The sequence below is a fragment of the Pholcus phalangioides genome, unplaced genomic scaffold (assembly GCF_987345545.1).
Source record: "Pholcus phalangioides strain wild (caught in Gottingen) unplaced genomic scaffold, Ppha-v1.0 ptg000017l_1, whole genome shotgun sequence".
Classification (NCBI taxonomy): Eukaryota; Metazoa; Arthropoda; class Arachnida; order Araneae; family Pholcidae; genus Pholcus; species Pholcus phalangioides.
Window position 1 is genome coordinate 9,347,750 of NW_028301610.1, and position 19,427 is coordinate 9,367,176.

Sequence of the window (19,427 nt, forward strand, 5' to 3'; positions counted from 1 at the left end):
CGCAATTGCAATTTGGGCAATCATTCGAGTTCTAATATCTAGTCTGTTTATGCGCTAAAGATCAAAACCTTTTACGCAACGTGATTGTGATACCAAGACCCATCATTTCAAATGAACTCGATATCCTCTCGAAAGGTGTTGTTCTTGACGAACGTATCTCAGAGTCTTAACTCTGAAAAGAAGTGTATAGTCATCCCTTGGTATTCGATGGGGTTACGTTCCGGGGGAAACAGCAAATACGGAAAATCTACGAATAACAAACACAAACCATAAACTTTTGGTTTTTTTAGACACGTTCTCGTTTATATCTACTTTATGCGACAGAAGTACAGTTGAACCTCCCCTAACGGACACTCCCCATTAACTGACACTTTTGTGATCCCCGGTCCTGTGGAATAGGGCTTTAATATATTTTAACATTAAAATGTATAGGAATCAATTGCGACCGAGGCCAAACGTCGTATAAATGTGAACGTTGTATAAATGAAGGTGCCACTGTATATCGTACCTCCCCATTAGCGGACAAAATGTTTGGTCCCATGAGTGTCCGTTATCGACAGGTTCTAGTGTATTTGTTATACAAGAACAGCGAGGGCGGTCTTAAATTACGTACCAGAAAGGTAATATTTTGCTACTTTATTACTTTGAATCAATGTTTGTCTACAGAGTTCAAAGGAATCCGGTTCGGTAACAAATTTTCGAGAAAATTCTTGAAAAAAAAATAGTTATCTCCATGGGGAAAATTCCGCAACTGCTATTTGGGCAATCATTCGAGTTCTAATATCTGGTCTGTTCATGCGCTAAAGACCTTTTACGCAACATGGTTTGACACCAAGACCCTTCATTTTAAATGAACTCTATATCCTCTCGAAAGGTGTTGTTCTTGACGAACGTCTCTCAAGCCCCGTTTACATGTGCAATGTTTGGGTAGCATTGGGGGTTCTAGCACCCACTTGACGACTTTTTCCCCTCGTAGGGGAAAAAGTTGAGTAGGAATTGTCCCTTCTTTGTTGGGGATGATATTCGGGGAATGTAACCTGTTCTTCCTATAACCCTTTGCGCGGCGAATTGAACCGGCTGACTCACGTGACCTGGGACGACGTCTGAAAAGTGGGGCCAAAGTGCCGACCCATATAAACGGGTTTTGGTGGAAATCCTTGAAGCGGATTTTAAACCCGAATTATCTATTTCCATGTAAAAGGGACTTCAGAGTCTTAACCCTGAAAAGAAGGGTTTACGAAAAATTCACCGTCAACAATTCACCACTAGGGCAACTCACCGCTAGGGAAAATCACTGACCAAAAATTCATCGACGGAAAATTCACCGACTAACAATTCACTGACAACAGTTCAATACAAGTCAGTGACCCAGTAAGGGAGCGAGGAATGACCGAGAGAGAGAGAGAGAGAGAGAGTGAGTGAGTCAGTAAATTATACAGTAGTTGGTGCGCGAGTAACAGAGTAAGTGACCTTGTGAGTGAGTGGGAGACCTACTGAGTGAATGTCACAGTGAGCGACACAGTGGTAGGCTGTGTGGGCCAGTGAGTGAAAGATTGACAGAGTGAGTGACCTAGTTAGTAAGTGAGCAGCCTGGTGAGTTAGTGATAGAATGAGTGACCTAGATAGTGAATAAGCGAGTGAGAATGAGGGACCTAGTTAGTCAATGAGTGAGTGACAGAGTAAGTGACCAGGTTATTGAGTGTGCAATGGAGCGAGCAACCTAGTGAGTTGAATTAATAATATAGAAAAAACACTGTATATAGAGCTAATTCGCTCACTCACTGACTCATTTCCGCACTCTCTGACACATTTCCTCACTCTATGACTCATTTGCTCACGAACTGACTCATCAACCCACGCACTGACTCATCAGCTCACTTATTTGCTCACTCACTGACTCATTAGCTCACTCACTACTTTACCGCACACCAACTCCGGTCATATATCCCCATACGGCAATTTCCAACCTGTGGAGTTGGGTGGGAAATGAAGGCTGCTCCATCCATCGGTGGTCGCGCCAGGCTCGGTAGGTAAATGACTTGCTTCTGACGTTCTATGCCCGGATTCGAACCCATGGACCTTGATGGTAACCTTCATAGTGGAAGACCAGCATCTTAGCACTGCTCACTCATTGGTTCATGACTCACTTTTGCTCATTCACTCGTTCATTCACTCATGTCGAACTGTTGTCGGCGAATTTTCCCAGCGATGAGTTTTCCGAACACGGAAAAGAAGTATGCAGTAGTCCCTCGGTACTCGCAGGGGTTACGTTCCAGGGGGTGAACTATCTCTGCAGTCCTTAGTAACTACTAGTCCTAATGAACTACCGGTCGGAGGACTGCAGCTAAGGACCGCTTCAACTACTAGTAGTTAAGAGGTACTATGAACTACCAGTCCTTAAGGTCACGTGACGTGAAACAGTAGTTAGAGGGAGAGAAAATTTCTGGTTTCGAGAGTAACAGATCGCTAACCAATCGGGATGCCGTTTGAAGCCTACAACTACTACTAATTATTTAACAATCGTTTTTCCGCAGTGGATGGTGGCAGCGATTTCATGTTTACAACTGATTGTAAACAAACTTTTTTTTTCGAGGGACTCGAAAAAAGTCACCCGTGCTTTGCAATTTTTTTTACTCTAACATCGCCAGCTAGTTTAATTATTTTGTAAACGTATGAGACGTTGCATTTTTCATCTTGCGACTTTTTTTAGAATAAGATTCGGTATTTTTCTTGTCCGAGCTCATGGATCCCACTTTTGGATACTTGAAAAAGCGAGTATCTGGGACCCCAGCGGCATATAAGCGGGTCGCATACTGATGAAATCAAAATTTGAAAAAAAGGAAATTCTTACAACAAAATGCAAAATTTTAAATTAAGGTTACCGGCACTAGTTGAGCCTACGGTCGTAGTGTGCCTTTCCCTTTTTTTTGGGGGGGGGGGGGCTCTTCTTGAAAGGGTTATTATGCAAAATAATTGTAGATTTTTGGGCCCCCAATTCGCCTCGGGGGCCTACTTGAGGCCCCAGCTGAATACTATTTTTAATATTGAGTGCCACTTTTTTTAAGACCAATTTGTTCAAAATGATTTTTTATTATCCATTTTTATTCCTTTTCAAAATTCATTGAAACAATGAATTGCAAATTATTTTCGGAGCAACTAAAATATTAAATTATTGATAATTTATAATTAAAATAATAAACTGCCTTGCTGCGTATTGTAGTTCTATATTTTAAACTATAGGTTTCTCCTCAGTATTAAAAAATATCAGAACACGATTTTCTATGAATGAGCACTTACCTGTTAATGGAAGTGAATACTTCAATATTTAAAATATGTATACGTCTATATTAAAGATCTTTCATCAATTTATCTGTTTCATATTTAGCTTCCAACAAATAATTTCACCTTATAACTTTCATTTTGACAATATATTTCATTTGAGTTGATTAGAAGATGAATGATTGATTGAAGTTGATTAATAGAAACATGAATTGAATAATAACTTGCACACATGATTTGTCATACAAAAACATTTTATTTCAAACATATGTTCATAGAGAGTTATCATAATTACAATTTATTGGTTGTACTTTTCTTAGAAATCGCATCTTTCAAGAATATAATTTTTTAAGATTCATAAATTTTCATCTGCATCTTCAAATGTTGATTTACCTGAAATTAAAAAGAGGAAGAAAAAAAAAACACCTTTATTATGTTTATCAATATTTAAATGTACTGTATATTTTATTTCAAATTATAACACAGTCTTTAGTTGTATAAGTAGAGATAATTCGTGCACAATAGCACTTAGTCGACATTGAGTCGTCTCGCCACCATTTTATCACAGTAGGATCCAAAATGTATAAACTGTGTTTTGCAAGGGAGGCCTGGCGTTCCACATAGATGCACATGTTCATGTCTAGATGTATTTACCTAGGGCTTGGCAAATCTTAAGAGCCAACATTGCAAAAAAAAATTTCATACTGACACCTAAAATTTTCTATGCAGATCATAAAATATTTGGAGTTTATGTCTGAATCTTCCAACATGTCAAGATCATCACTAAGTGCTGAAAAAGTTGAATATAATTTTTTTTTACTTCGGATTATTTCTTCTAAAAATATGCTTGGCTTCCAAAAAATTTGGCCCGCGCCTTTTTCAATTTTTCGAGCCATGTTTCTACCCTAAAATTTTGGTCAGACAGATGAAGTGCAAAAACCTATTGGCACGCAGCTTACTATATATTTTCACTCTACTCTTTCAGCTTTGCTCTAAAACACATCCTTAGCAACCTCTTGTGGATCGGGGAACCCCTATTTAAATTAACATAGAAATTTTGCAGTGTTGTATGGTCTCACTAGTTAAAAAGTATGATATTATTTGTCGTCAAGTATATTGTTTTAATATTTTCATTCACAAAATTTGCTCATCAGTAAATATAACACGCTTTTCAGAGAATTAATATTGCTTTTCAGTTAGTAAAGCTTCTAAAAGTTTTTTTTTAATGTCCTCCCTCTCATTTATATAGCCAAGACAAGTTTTTCAACAGTACATGTTTTTACTTGCACTGGTCAAATTTTGAGTGGTATAGGTAGCCATTAAGAAATCGTCTATCTTAATTTCCTCAATTCAATTATGTCAAAAACAGTTGTTCTTTCAATAGTATCTGAAAAAATTATTATAAAGATAATTACTCATAGCAAGATATTTCTCGAGAGAAACCAATATGGTATGGACTAAAAACAATGCCACCTTTCACCCTTGCTTATTTTGTTTTTGCACATATAAAATGTGTCGCTGAAATTACAATAATTTCAGAGGGAAGTATGTTTCTGTTGAGTTATATATTGAGAAATATTCAAGTGATTGTACAGTTTACAATTTTTATGAATTTTCTCAACTTAAAATTGAATGTGTATAAAATATTTTATTTTAATCATGGTGCAACATAGATAAGACACTGAAATACAAAATTTCTTAATAAACATGTGAATTTATGTAATACAGCCTCTCCGAAACGCTATTATGATTATGATCTGATACAACGTCAAAATTCTGTGGGTGGGATGGTGGTGTCAAATCGGGTTCGACTGTATTTGTTCCACTAGGGTTGTTGATACAAATGAAATCAGTGAAAATGATGATTGTTACAATTTATGTCATTAAATCATGCATGGAAATATTTCATTTTACATGAAAATAATAATGGAAACTGTTGCTCAAAGTCAAATACAAAGAATTAAAATTACCTTTGTTTGCTCTGGGAGAATTGTGTGGTAACATTGAAAACCTTCACATAACTTCGTAGCTACCTACAGCCAAGTTCCTGGGAAACAAAATTTTTCGGAGTTAGAAAAGTCTCACAAATGTATATACACTAATATATATATAATCTCTCAGCTGTTTACTAACAACATTGTTAAAAAATAAATGCTTGTTAAAAGTTTCACTTCCATAACATCTCAAAATGTTATATTTTAAAGTTCTTAAATATTCGACATGGAAATTTGTTTTCTGTGTTTACCCATACACACAAAATCAAAAACAATTTTTGGCAAAAAATTAAATTTGAACACACACAGCAAGGCCATAACCCAAATACTGAAGTAGTAGTACGTTTCGAACACTAATCTGCTTCCTCTAGTTATAATGTATATACCTCAATAAAAACTGTGCCTGAAATTCCAACTTTGTTTTTTAGTCCCATTGTACGAATTTCATTTTTCATATCAACAAAACAATATAATGATTCCTTATTAAATATTCCTCATCTCAGAGCGAGTTACAAAGTGCAATTTTTCAGGAAGTGGCACATGATTTCTTTCTCAAAATTTAACTTCCACTAAGTATTACAATATTGTTCATTTGAACAGTTCAAAATATCAAATCTATCCTTTAGTGCACGAGTTTTACAAAAATTAATATTTAACATTACTGCCAATTTTCACCATGCTTTATTTCAATTTCACCATTACTCATCACAAAAAAATAATTAAATTTTTTGTCATTTAGGTGCTATAATTTATTATCAATGAATTGTAGCTTATTAGTTACTTTGTGCATTGAAGGGAGGTTGATCTAAAACACAAATTTTCAATTTCCTTATTTATAGGCGATTATTCATAGCATAGTCATCCAAGCACAATTTTTATTGTGCCAACAATATTCAAATTATTTATTTACACACATGCTCAATTTATTTAGACATAATTTTTCATTGAAAAAAATTAATACGGCAAAAAACATAGAATGTAAAATTTCAATCTGATATTATCGTAATTGCAGATTTATGTTTCATTTGCCATGTAAATATTTTCAATACAATCCAAAGTATACATGGGCTATTTGATATTTTTCAGCATTACCAAGTGGGATCCACTGCCCCATTGATTGCGTGACATTATGTTCATTTATATTTTTAAATAACGCATTTACCGAGCAAAAAAATACTAAGAATATTTCTAAACACTCTTCTTATATAGTTCGATAGCAATAAAATAATTCTTACCTCAGTAATGAACATGCTAGCACTTCGTCGTGGCTTCGATCGCCGATGTCAACATCTGGTTTTGCAGGATATAATGATGAATCACTTCAACTTTGATGACATCGAAGACATAATCTAAGTTTTATCTGTCATTATTATCGTAAAAAATTGTTTAATTCGAAAAAAAACCAGCATATTTCATCACTAAATATCACAGCGAGAACTCGCGGCCAGAGACGAAATTTCCTCTTTTCCAAGATGGCCGCCGTGAACTACTTTTCTTGCTGCTTTAGGACTGGTGCTAGGCAGTCCTTAGCAGCGGTCCTAAGTAACTACTAAAAAAAAGTCCTTAGCTTAGAGATAGTATCGAAAAGTCGAACTACTGGCCAGCTAAGGACTTTTCGGCGCTCAACTACTTTTTTTCCGCTAAGGACCGCAGAGATAGTTCACCCCCAGGGGCAATCGCGAATACGGAAAAACAGCGAATAACACAAACCATAAACTTTCCTCGGAAACATTTTCCCCATAAACTATTGTTTTTTAGACACGTCTCGTTTATATGTACTTTGTGCGGAAGAAGTAGAAGGGGCTGTCCAGAGACTCTCGGCTATGTTTTCTGAAAGAATATTACATTGTTTGTTAGCCGTTCCTTCTTCGTTTCAGTTAATTTGTTAGCCAATGGCAGTGGTTCCTAAAGTGTCGGTCGCGACCCCCTGGGGGATTCGCGTTAATGAAGTTGGGGAAGGGACGAGAAATTCTTTAAAATTAAAACGTCCGAACAAGGAATTTATTTTAATTTTTCGCAACGCAAGTAAAAACGTCAAAACTGAAAAGGGGTTCAGAAATTATCAACCAATTTCAAAATATTTTTTAAAAATTAAAAAAATACGGAACGATGTGAATGTGCAGGAAATGTTTAAATTTTAGATTATGAACAATTGATAACGCTAGTGAGTCGTTTATGAAGGAGCTCTTTTGATGAAGAGAAGTCATTGAAAATATTCGGGGGCTTAAAAATATCGGGAAGAAGCAGAGGGCGAGGTTAAAAATATTCTGGGAAGTAAATTGGGCGTTCGCTTAATATAGAAAATACTTCTGTATAGTTGAAAAATAATTTTGTATAATAAACAAGGGTGGCTGTGTCACAACCATGAAAAAGTTATTAATATTCAAAATAATATAACAAATCTACTAAAATTCTTTTTCCTACGAAGGAAACCGAGCATATTTTTGCAGTGGACACTGCGTTTGGTGACCCTGAGTTTGGTTACCACCAAGTTATTCACTCTGCACTATTACTATGCGCAAGATACGCAATCCGTCCTAACTTGCGGTTCTGTTGATGGCACCGTCCGCCGGATTCAAAGCTAAACACGTGTGGATAGTTCGATATCTCATAATGAAACAGTTCTGCCAACTAAATATGGAAAAATAATTTGATTTCATTCATCATTAATTACGGAAATTGAAGCACGTTCATTAGCAAGAAATCAAGAATGTCCCGGAAAACGGTTGCGATAAAATTCTTGTCAAAATGGGGTCACGCTTCAAAAATTTTGTTGGACTATGGTAACAAAGCTTCCTCTACCAATTTTTTAATGTGGAAAACGTATCATAGATGGGTCTATATATGGAAACGAGCCACTGCCAATTTAAACTTACGCAGCTCTTGCACTATGTTGCTCACAATGAAATGTTTTCATAACATCCAATCAAATGGCTGAATGCTAGATGTTGAGTTAAAAGGCATACAGAGCGGTATCTCTCAACCCATACTAACTTATTGCTTAAGTGAGATGTGTAAATGTGCTGTGTACTAAAGGGATCTGAAAGCACTCCGCGAGCCACTCGACTGATCTGGGATTGTGCCACCAGTCACTTAAGTAATCGGTAAATGCACCACGAGCTAATTAAGTGAACTGGAGATGTGCCGCGGATCGATAAAGTGATTAGGAAATGGGCTTGGGATCGCTCAAGTGATCTGGATATGTGCTGTTCTTCAGGTCCGCAAATAGGGGGTATCAGGTGAGGCTTGTGCCCCCCGGCGCTGAATTAGAGGGGACAACGAATTCACCCTTTAACTTCTACATTACACCGGGGTGCCAAAATGCGAGCATACCCCAGCTGACAAAGAATCTAGCTGCTGGCTGCCCTGCCGCTAACCAATGCAGTAATCTGGAAATGTGCCAACTCAATGATTCGATAATCTTTCATGGGCCACTTGAGTGATTTGATTATTTGTCACGGGCCACATCAGATGACTCCAAGAGCCACATTTGGTCCGCGGGTCATGGGTTGAGCACGTATGTCCTACATGAAATTCAAAACGAGCACCCACAGGTTCGAAATACTTCCGACGCCCCTGTTGTCAGTACAGTATTTCGATTTATTTTTCAAGTTTTTCATTTTAACAAAAACATTTAAATAATACAGTCTTCCAGAAACATTTACAGAAGCACTAGAAAAACCTTTAGGAGGAGTTTTTGAAACGTTTATTCAACACGTGCAATTTTTATTTGGTTCCGATACGGGAATCCGCACTGCAACAGTGTTTTCGGAAAACTGGGAAACACAGACCGCGAATATGAAATCCACGAATGCCGAGGGCTGACTATATATTTAAAAAAATGGCGACACACTTGTCTCGATGATGAAGATGGAAAATAGAAGCTGGCAGTTTCAAGGAATTCTGAAAATCATGTTAACGTCACAAGGCGAAGTAATTTAATTACACTAAAAATGGCGGTTCCCTCTCTTTTTCCCGTTCCCGCGTAACTCTTGCCGAGGAACTTCTTCTTCAACATATGCATAAGAGAATTTATTAAATCTTTGTGACTTTTCCTTCTCTTACCATCCCCTTTGTAAAGAGAAGATTGGTTTAAATAAATGTCCTCGTGGGTTTTGCTGCGCAAGGAATTAAATTAATTTGTGGAAGCACAAATTCAAATTTTCAGAGAGTGAGGTGGGAGAGTGAAGAAGGTGGATAGTTCTCTCCAAAAGACAAGTTGATAAAATGGCTGCGACACAAAAGCGGCGTGTGGCTGTTAAAAGAGCAATTTGTACAGTGCAACTTCCAGATGCGAGTTGCAATTAACATCCAGCAAGAGTTGTAGTGCATTGTTTCCAGTAAAAGGCAAACGAACGGGACAATTTATAAGCACGAGTGTCAGCTGCACCTCTGCCGTTTCGCATGTGTTTATATGAATATGTTTGCGTACGTGCGTATATGAGCTCAAGTTCGGTTGTGTGGAACAAGCGAAATTACATGGAATTCGGAGACATGGCTTTTGGGACTGGGACCTGAGAATGTTCTCTTGGTCGAGTTAAATCAGCGGAACTGTTGTTTGGGGAGGGGGGAAACTAAGTTTAGATCTGCATCTTAGCTTTTACCCCCAAAAAAACCCTTTGGGAAAAATTCCGTAAGATTTTCGACCGAGAAAAGACCGTCTTAAATTTACTTCAGAAGATGCTCGGATCTTATTGCACTATACAAGAGTGGCTTTGAGTGCTTCCTTCTTTTTTTCTATCCTTAGGAAAAATACTACGAGTGCTTGAATCTACTTCCATGGGAAGAAAATAAAATTCTTTTCCCATATAAATTGAAAGAATATGGAGAAAATAATAATACACTGTAGTTCCTATATGCTATATTTTCGATATTTTTTCCGCTTCTGAAATAACACGTGTTATTTCGCCGGTACAGACACTAGTATCGGAATCTATTCTCTTTCAAAAAATAATCCGATCATAGTATTTTGGCACTGTTCCGTGCTATATTATCAGATCTAAAATTTATACCTGACAGATATTTTCTAAATATTTAGAAATGCATACACACAATACGAAATGACTGCACTTATAAGTCTTCAGTCATACTTAATTTAGAGCTCAAAACGTAAAATTCAGAAAATCCAAAAATATTTCACGAAATGAATATGCAAATCCATAAATTGCTGTGCGGTTTCATCATTAATTCGTTCCGTATTAATATTCTTTTTTGGAGGTTGGCCTCGATGCGAACGTGTAACATGTAAAGATTCCTACAAATCCTTCTTAACAAGTGAGATTAATTCATCTTAGGTAATATACAGGGTGAATCCGATAACCAAAATTTCACCTTTCTGGGGGGGGGGGAGCGAGAGGTTGTGCAAGAGAGTCTGAGACAGCAGAGACCTGATCGTCCCAGAAGCGCTTCCATATTAACATGCATTATTCAACGCCCTGCTGCATTATTCATGACACAAAGACATCACTTACGGCAGAGTTTCATAGGAGTGAGAATCTCCTTCCCTCTTCGCTATAATACGCAAGTGCCTAAGGGCCAACCCTGAATTCCAGTATCTGGTGTTATAACACTGGCTCACAAAGTAAGCCTTAAGTGTAGTGCTATGGATGGCGAAGCTTAACTGGGAAGATATACAGGCGACGAGATCCACACACACGTGGCACAACCAGAAAGTAAGGCATATATAAGTGCTACTGTAGAAACTTAGTTACAAAGAACTGCCTCGGAGGTATAGATAACAGTGTTGTTTGGTACAAAACGCCGTTGTTGATACGATAACTCACATTCGAAACAATTCGAATCAGGTTTATTGACATTATTCCGGTGATTAAGTTCTAGAATTATATTGATCTCTCGGATCTTGCTAATCTATTACCTGATTTAACTAGCACGACTAGACTACAACATTATCATATTTTGTGCTTTTGTTCATTTAGTTACTATACGAAAAACGATTATTATAGATATGTGTTGACTGAAGCTGTGATAACAGTGTATATAGTGAGCAGTATAATTTGTAGGTTTTTCATTACTAGTGAATGTGAAATATTTGCTTTATAGATGAAGTTTTAAAAGTATGTAGAGAATATCTCCCGGATACAGCCGCCCGATTAGCGTAGAAAAAAGAACCGGCTCTGAAAGAAGCTCTGATTAGCTGCTGGCCGCTAATGTAAGCCCGCTGCTGACCGCTATTACACTACCAAATTGCAACGAAATGTTTCATTTGGCTAGTAAATAAATGATGAATTCGCCAAATAATTTGTGTTCATTAATCAAACAAAGCGTCTAAATTTGGTTAGCCTTTTATCAAATTTAGCTACCACTTTTCTTGTTTGATTTGCCTCAGATCGTTACAGCTAATGCCTGCCATTCGCTGTGGTGGACATTTTATATTATACAGTGAGAATTCCTATGTATTCTACGTGTACAGAGTGTCCTGTAAGTGCTAGCATGGCCTTTATCTCATCAAGCGTCCGTCGTAGAGGTATGATTCCAGTTTAAAAAATGCTCAACAGGCATTCAAAAATTACACTGTACTAGTTTTGAGAGTGAAAATACAGTGTGCAACAAAATAAAAAAAAATCTAAATTTTTATACCGTCTCCCTGTGTCTCTTTTGATGTCAACAAAAAAAAAATTCCATGTTTCTAAGTGCAATATTCAGAGATATTCGAATTCGAAAAAGGGGGAAATTTGAGAAAGAACAGCGTTAAATGCGGGTAAGACGGCTTTTCTGCATTTATATATCGCTGTTCTTTCCCAAATTTCCTCCGTTTTTCGAATTCGAGAGAATATCTCTGTGAATATTACACTTAGAAACATGGAATTTTTTTTGTTGGCATCAGGAGAGAGGGCAACAACTTTGCAATTGGGTTCTTAAACACACGGGGACCGTATAAAAATTTAGATTTTTTTATTTTGTGACGCTGTATTTCCACTCTCAAAACCGGTACAGAGACATTTTTGAACGCCTGTTGAACATTTTTTTAAATTGGAATCATACCTTTACGACGAACGGTTGATGAGATAAAGGCAGTGCTAGTACATAATTGCTTCTAATGAAATTGTACATTCATTCTTTTAAGGAAACCTTGGAACTCCTATCCCTATTCTCAGCACAAAATCCATTGATCGCTGCCGTACCCAATTGTCCGGGGAATAATAACAGTACAGTATACAGTAAAACATAACAGTATACAGTACTGTTATGTTTTTGTATGCTTGTAATTGCTTTTCTTTTTGACTTAATAATGAAATGTTCGAGACTATGCCACGAAGCTGGGCTGGAAGAGATCTCAGCAATATGTCAGGCGGCAGATTTCTGGCATTCATTCATTCTGCAAATGCCTGCTTACGATGAAGGAGATCGCCTATTGTTCCATTGCCCGGTTTTGTTCAGTTAGTCGTTCAGAATCCGGTCTGACCATCAATTCCTGGCCTTATACGTACACCTGAGGGCATCATTTTGCGTTACTGAGAAACGATTGTTACTCGCTACACGTGATACCAAGCCCGTTTACATGGGAAATGGAAAGATCCTGTTTAAAGTTGAGTTCACGGATTTTCGCTAAAGACCGTTTAACATGGACCGGCATTTCACCCCCACTTTACCAAAGTCATCAGAAGTTCGCGTGAGCCAAGAATTATGGGAAAGGAGTAGGGGGTTACAACAAGGGCGTAGCGAGGGGTGGGGGACTTGGGGGTCTGGTCCCCCCCCCCGAAATGTGAGAAAATTACCGAAAAAAGGGAAAAAGATGGCCAAATCCATTGTTCTGTCACTTTGGTCCCCCCCCCGAACGAAATTTCTGGCTACGCCCCTGGGTTACAACCCTCAAAGATTTGCAAGAATGAGGGGGACAAGGCCTGCTCCCCATTTTTTCCCCACGAAGTAAAAAAAAACGGCGTTAAGCGGGTTCCAGAACTTCTAATACCACCGCTATATTGCACATGTAAACAGGGCTACTGATGACTACTAGTGACTATCTCTGTCTATGCGTTTGTCTTTAGGCCGTCAATTTTTAAACCGTCTGTTCTCTGTCGTATGGCGATCAGCAGATCAATTAACTCATTTTGGTCCTTGAAATGCAACCACTCCACTGTGCCATAAAAAGGGACTACGCTTCGATGAGAGAGGGTGCATATAATTCCAGAAATCTAAATCTGAAAAGACATCCTAAGCCGACATTAAAAAACATTCTTATTCAAAAGACAACCAATAAAAAACAACAGAAAGACGGGGAAAAGTATTTCAACTGACTAAACTCATGAATCAAATACTTCTCTAAGATATCTTAAGACTTGTCAGAGACGACGGAATAATTGGAGAAATATCCAGAAAGAAACCTTCACGAAACAAAAAAAAATAAGTGAAATAAAAGTATGGTATAAACGTATATATATATATATAAATCTCTGGCGTTTCATTTTGAGTGAGGTTGGATAAATCTTGAAGAAGAAGAAGCAGCAGCAGCACAAAGACCGCACCTCTGTCTCAATGAACGGACGATTTGACGGAGATAACTGAAGATTAAAACGGATGAACAACTCTAAGAAAGGCTGATAATAATATAAAAAGAATGGCAGCGGACATATATAAGGCGGAAGAAGTTTTTACTTGAATTTTTGTTTTTCTTCTCTTATATATATATTTTTTCTATTTCATACCTTTTTGAGATAAATCAAATTTTCCTCTTTCTAAGATATATATATATATAAGAAAAACAAAAGAAATAATAATGGAAACGAAAAATAATAAAGAAAAGAAAGAAAGGATTCGGAATGGGTTCCGAGAGGATCTGATAAAAACATGTTCGGTATTCGGTCGCTCCCCTTGGGATGAGATACGGTAAATTTTTAACGGACCGTTTGGCAAGATGTGCCGGAAAGAAAGACTGGCAGTTTCCATTTCTTTGTTCTGTATTTCAGGAATTCGACGACTGGAGAAATCTTCTTGAACAATGTGTGTGTGTGTGTGTGTGTTATATATATGAAGCACCTACGTTGGAGAAATGGGACCCAAAAGAATAAAGTTCGCCTACTTCATACGGTGTGCACCGTACTGCATGCAGTAACATTTTCTTTCTGTAAGGTCGAATTAAAATCTGAACTGTTATACAGGCTGTTTCATCATAATTGTCCGAAGGGAATATAGATTCTATGAGTTATTTTAAAATTCAACAAAAACTATAAAAAAATGATCAGCAAAGAGAACGGAATTTATCTGTGACAGTTGAAAATCCCCAAAAATCGTTAATGGGGGGAATACAAAAAATTAAAATTTGTATATGGCCCTCAATTAAGAAAAATGTCAATCAGTAAACTTCGCTCCTTTATAAATCTCAAAGAAATTTACCAGTAAGTTTTGGATCGAAATTCATCGAGACATTGTCAAAACTCGTGATTTTTGGCACTTTTCAACGAAAATTTTTCCAAGTCGATGTAGCCTTCGAGGACCAAATAGAGAAAATCAATAAATATATGTTTTTAAAAACGGCTCGCGAGATGTTAATGGTGCTCCCTAGGGTAGGATGTAAACCAGAATTTTTATTTATTTTTCCTTTTGGAGAAAATAAATGCTCCCTCCGGGGAACCCCGTATGGCGATTAAAATCGCCAGCCGAGGGTTACTATCTATTATATTTGTAAAAGTGCTGGACTAGCATTCGATATAAAAAATTGAGAAAAGAATAAATTTCGTCTTTTTTAGCCATAATGCAAGTTGGATTAAAAGGATATTGTGAATATTTTTATTACTATTCAATTATCTAATTGGAAGCACATAATAATAAATAGAATAATAAAACATGAACAGAATAATAATGAATAGAAATAAAATAATAAAGCATAATAAAGCATGGTGTTATACGTGGATTATGACGTGTTGAAAATTTGCATTTAATCGTTGAAAATACTGAATCTGAATAGTTTTACTTCTTGATTCAAATTCTCTTAATTTAATTTAGAATTATTCATGAGCAATGTGTTGTGTTTCCTTTTAGTATGCAGAAAATTCTTCTTCGTAAATATCTATATTATCACTGTCGACAGTAAAAAATAATCATTAAATTAATTATTCATAATTTGTCCTGTTCATTCAGAAAAATTGTTTTTTCCCCTTCAGTAATGATTTACTTTATTTATTTTTTTTTTTGTTTCCCTTTTCATGTACCAAATGTAAATTTTTCACGTTAGTCCCACATAAATATCATTAGATGAGAAAACCCGTAATATCTCGGCGAATGTTGATCCAAATTTTACGGGGTAAATTTCTTTGAGTTTCATACAGAAAGGCGCAAAATTTACTGATTGACATTTTTTAGACTGGGGCTCTTATACAAATTTTAATTTCTGCGTTTCCCCCAATAATTATTTTTGGGGGAGGTTCAACTATCACAGGTAAATTTCGTTCCCTTTGCTCATCATTTTTCATAGTTTTGTTGAATTTTAAAATGAACCATGGAATTTATATTCCTTTCGGTCAATTATGGTGAAACAGCCTATATAAGTTTCAAAATTTTAAAACTGGATACTATTGTGTTGAGAAAATTATGAATCGGCTATTTATGAATAGACTATAAGCTTGGATGCTTGAGAAAACATTGGAAGAAAACATTGGAGAAAACCATGAAAAAGCCTTCTGTTTAAAGAAGATAGATGGCGCGCATCAAACGAAGAACACTTTACAAGTTACTCTTAACCGATATCCAATAATTACTCCACCACACACCAATTCTGGCAACATCGCTATACTGAATTAACTGTCATTGACGAATTGGGTTGGAAATGAAGGTAGCATTTATCGGCGGTCACCTCCATCACGATCGGGTAAATATCTTGTTCTATATTCTTCCCCCGGTTCGAACCTGGGACCCAACGGCAACATTCACGGCGGTAGACGAGCATCTTGCCACCACGCCACTCGGGTGCCGATAGCCAATAACGGAAAAGGTTAGAAATTTTTCAATGCACATCTCATGCTTTCGGGTTAGAACGCCTGTAATATATTACCCTGAACCAGTTGCTCTTGAACGAGTTTGAATACTGTGTGGCATCAGTTAATTTCATAATTCATTCAAATATGAAAGGAATCCTTCCTTTCTCCTAAACTTAAAAGGTCTGTGTTTCTAAACGAGAATAAAGAATAAATAAATTCGCTGTCAACAAGAATGTGGTTCTAACATTTTCTCAGCTTTCCAAAATGTGATTTATTTGTGGCATACAGTCGAAAGAAAATATAAATCTGTACATATGTAACTGGGAAATTTTTCCATCGATATACGTATTTCTAAACGTAAAACGACACTGTATGACAAGTTACGTGTTGAAACTTATCATATGTGTCACACGACTTTTGACACTTTGCGTGCTTTATAACGAACGGCGTTGCTTCAGCTGAAAGGTAAATGTCAGAAGTGACACTTTCGTATACCACATGTTGCCCAGTTGGAAAGCGGAAACACGACTCGAAAAGATTCGATTCTAAATAATAAGGTTTTCTAAAATGAAATTTCTAGACAATAGTCAACAGCATATACTAATTTTAAATAAAACGGACCCCAATAAGCAGTAGGTTATGTTAGATTAACGGCATTCAGCTATTATTCCTTACAGTGAAATTTGCGCACATACGCACTGGTTCTAAAAAATATGCGACATAAATTTTCAATAATTCTTCTTCACCACGAGTCAATGTCGAACTTTAGGCCACGATGTGTGAGAAAATAAAACTAAATTAAACATTTTTTATCAAAATTTCTTAAGTTTTCGGAAACCTCATACTGATGCAGATCTGACTAATTTCAACAGCAATATCTCTGATGATCATCCTTGATCAGCGTACGTTAATTTTTTAAAACGATCAAGACCATGATGTAATATTTAAAAATTTTACTAGTGACTTCTAATCATTTCAATAACCAAAGTGATGTTTGATTCTGCGGGAAAATACATACGACATTTTTAAAACCCATAGGAGTTATATAAAAGCTGCCGCAAATGCTCAATATCAAGCTCTACACTTTTAGGGAACTCTTATTTCACTTTTCAAACTAGGATACGGGGATATGGTGAGATTTGTTTTTTTTCCCCTTTAAATCGTTATAGTTTACTAGCATATTTCTGCAGGCATGCTGTAAAGTAATGATGAAAAAAATCGTAAAAAAATATGGTAAATTAATGAATGAGTTTCTAACGATTTTTTCGGCATTCGTGTGTGTTTAGTTGTCAGAAGAAGAGAACAAAAAGAACTTCTGCTCCAGGTAGAAAATGTTGTGCCGTTATCAAAGAAATAAAATGAAAGGGCTGAACAGGCAGAAAACTTTGTGCTGTTGTCAAAGGAAGAAAACGAAAGAGCTGAATAGGCAGAAAACTGATCCGTTGTCAAAAGAATCAAACAAAAGAGCTGAACAGGCAGAAAATGTGTTGCTGCAGTCAAAGGAAGAGCTTTGTACCAGACAAAAAACTCTACGTAGTTGTCAAGAAAGTAAACAGAAGAGGTAAACAGGGAGAAAATGTGATGTTGTTAAAGGAAGAAAAGAAAACAGCTGAGCAGGCAGAAAATTATGAGGTATTGTTAAAGGAAGAGAGGGAACAGAACCTCTGTACCAGGAAGAAAACTCGGTACTGTTGTCAAAAGAAGAGAACAAAAAAAAGTGTTTGTACCAGGCGGAAAACGTGGTTTGTGATTTTTACAGTAACTTTTCCCTTCATTGCTAGTTTCTGGGAAAGTGACTGATTCGGACAAGCAAGTAAAGCCTCCGTCCCACAAGAGTGGGCTAGGGGACCATTGGTAAGATAATTAAAGTTAATAAAAGTCTAAAGATAATAAAAGTCTTTGTTGAACATAACCGCAAAAACCACAGCCGGCGTGAAGCAATCCCTACTTGTTCGGTTATTAACAAAGGAAGACGCTCGTTCCGCTGCCTTTGTATTGAAAGCCATAAAAATTATTGCTTCCCCGAGGCCCGAGACGACCGCGAATCCTGACAAAGACCTTTATTATCTTTAACTTTAATTATCTTACCAATGGTCCCCTAGCCCACTCTTGTGGGACGGGGGCATAAGAGTCATTCCCATCTGTAACAATACGTATAATATCGACTCACCTTTTTTTCATACGCGAATCTGGTGGTGACTCAGGGCATCGGTGATGCAGGTTTGGTCCTTTTATAGTCACCGCTCTAAACGTCTAATATCGATATCAATACAGGAACTTATGTCGCTAACTACTGTGTTTCGTTCTAGCAAAGATGAGTACGAACACACACAAAAATGGTCCTCGAGGGAATTTCATCTCCGTTACCAGTACAACCCAAAGCGTTCTTGCTTCAAGAAATATATCTGAAATAGGAACGAGACACACATTAGGTACAAAATTTACACACGATATCTATTATCACATTTCTCGTCTCGCAGATAATTGTACCTGTTAACGTCACGTACAATATACAGTTAATTCCCGTTTAGCCGAGTTATGAGACATAACCAAATATTATTTTTTTAGGGAAGCCTAACATATACCCCAGCAGTCTATTCACTGATTACGGTTCGTCGGTCGTGGATTGCGATTGGCTAAAGTCATTACCTTTCTTTCCACTTGAACTTCCCCGATAAGAACAATCTCTAACGCAATTCAATCCAATCCAACATTTTTACAACAATAAAGAACGTTTTCCGAGATTTTTTTTCTTCATCTATCCTGAATTGTAGTATAGGAGAAGGGCTTTTTTTTTCCTGATAAAATGTCGGCAGAACTAAAGGAGAATAGAGCAAGCGGCATTCCAGTTTTCATCAGCTTTCGATATCTCGATAGTTTCTGTCATGTACGAGTTTCCCTGAGCTGCTATTGGTTATTGGATGAGCCAGAGGACGAGTTCACCGACAATCGTTACTAGTAATAAAGTGTCGTTGGATTCATGTTAGTTGCAGCACAACCTTTTTTCTTTAACCTCTTTTTAAGGGCAAGGAAAAAAAATTTCTATTATTTTTTTTTCCTTCGTTCGATATATGGAATTATTGCAATTTTTCTTACTTTTCTGGTGTTATTTTTAAATCAGGATCACACAGGAATCGATATTCAATCGATATTGTGTTTATTATAGTCTTAAAATCAAGTAAAATAGTAGACCCCGATAAAAACAACAACAGAGAGCCATCTG

At 36.8% G+C, this 19,427-nt stretch overlaps 1 protein-coding gene across 2 annotated transcripts in view; it reads right to left on the reverse strand.

The window, feature by feature from the left end:
• LOC149072222 (suppressor of lurcher protein 1-like) overlaps positions 1-19,427 on the reverse strand; it is a 221,615-nt gene that overhangs the window by 116,744 nt on the left and 85,444 nt on the right. For both annotated transcript variants that reach the window (XM_089246564.1, XM_089246563.1), the window contains exon 2: positions 18,375-18,609. The gene's annotated coding sequence lies outside the window, so the exon portion shown is untranslated. The remainder of the gene's footprint in view (positions 1-18,374; positions 18,610-19,427) is intronic.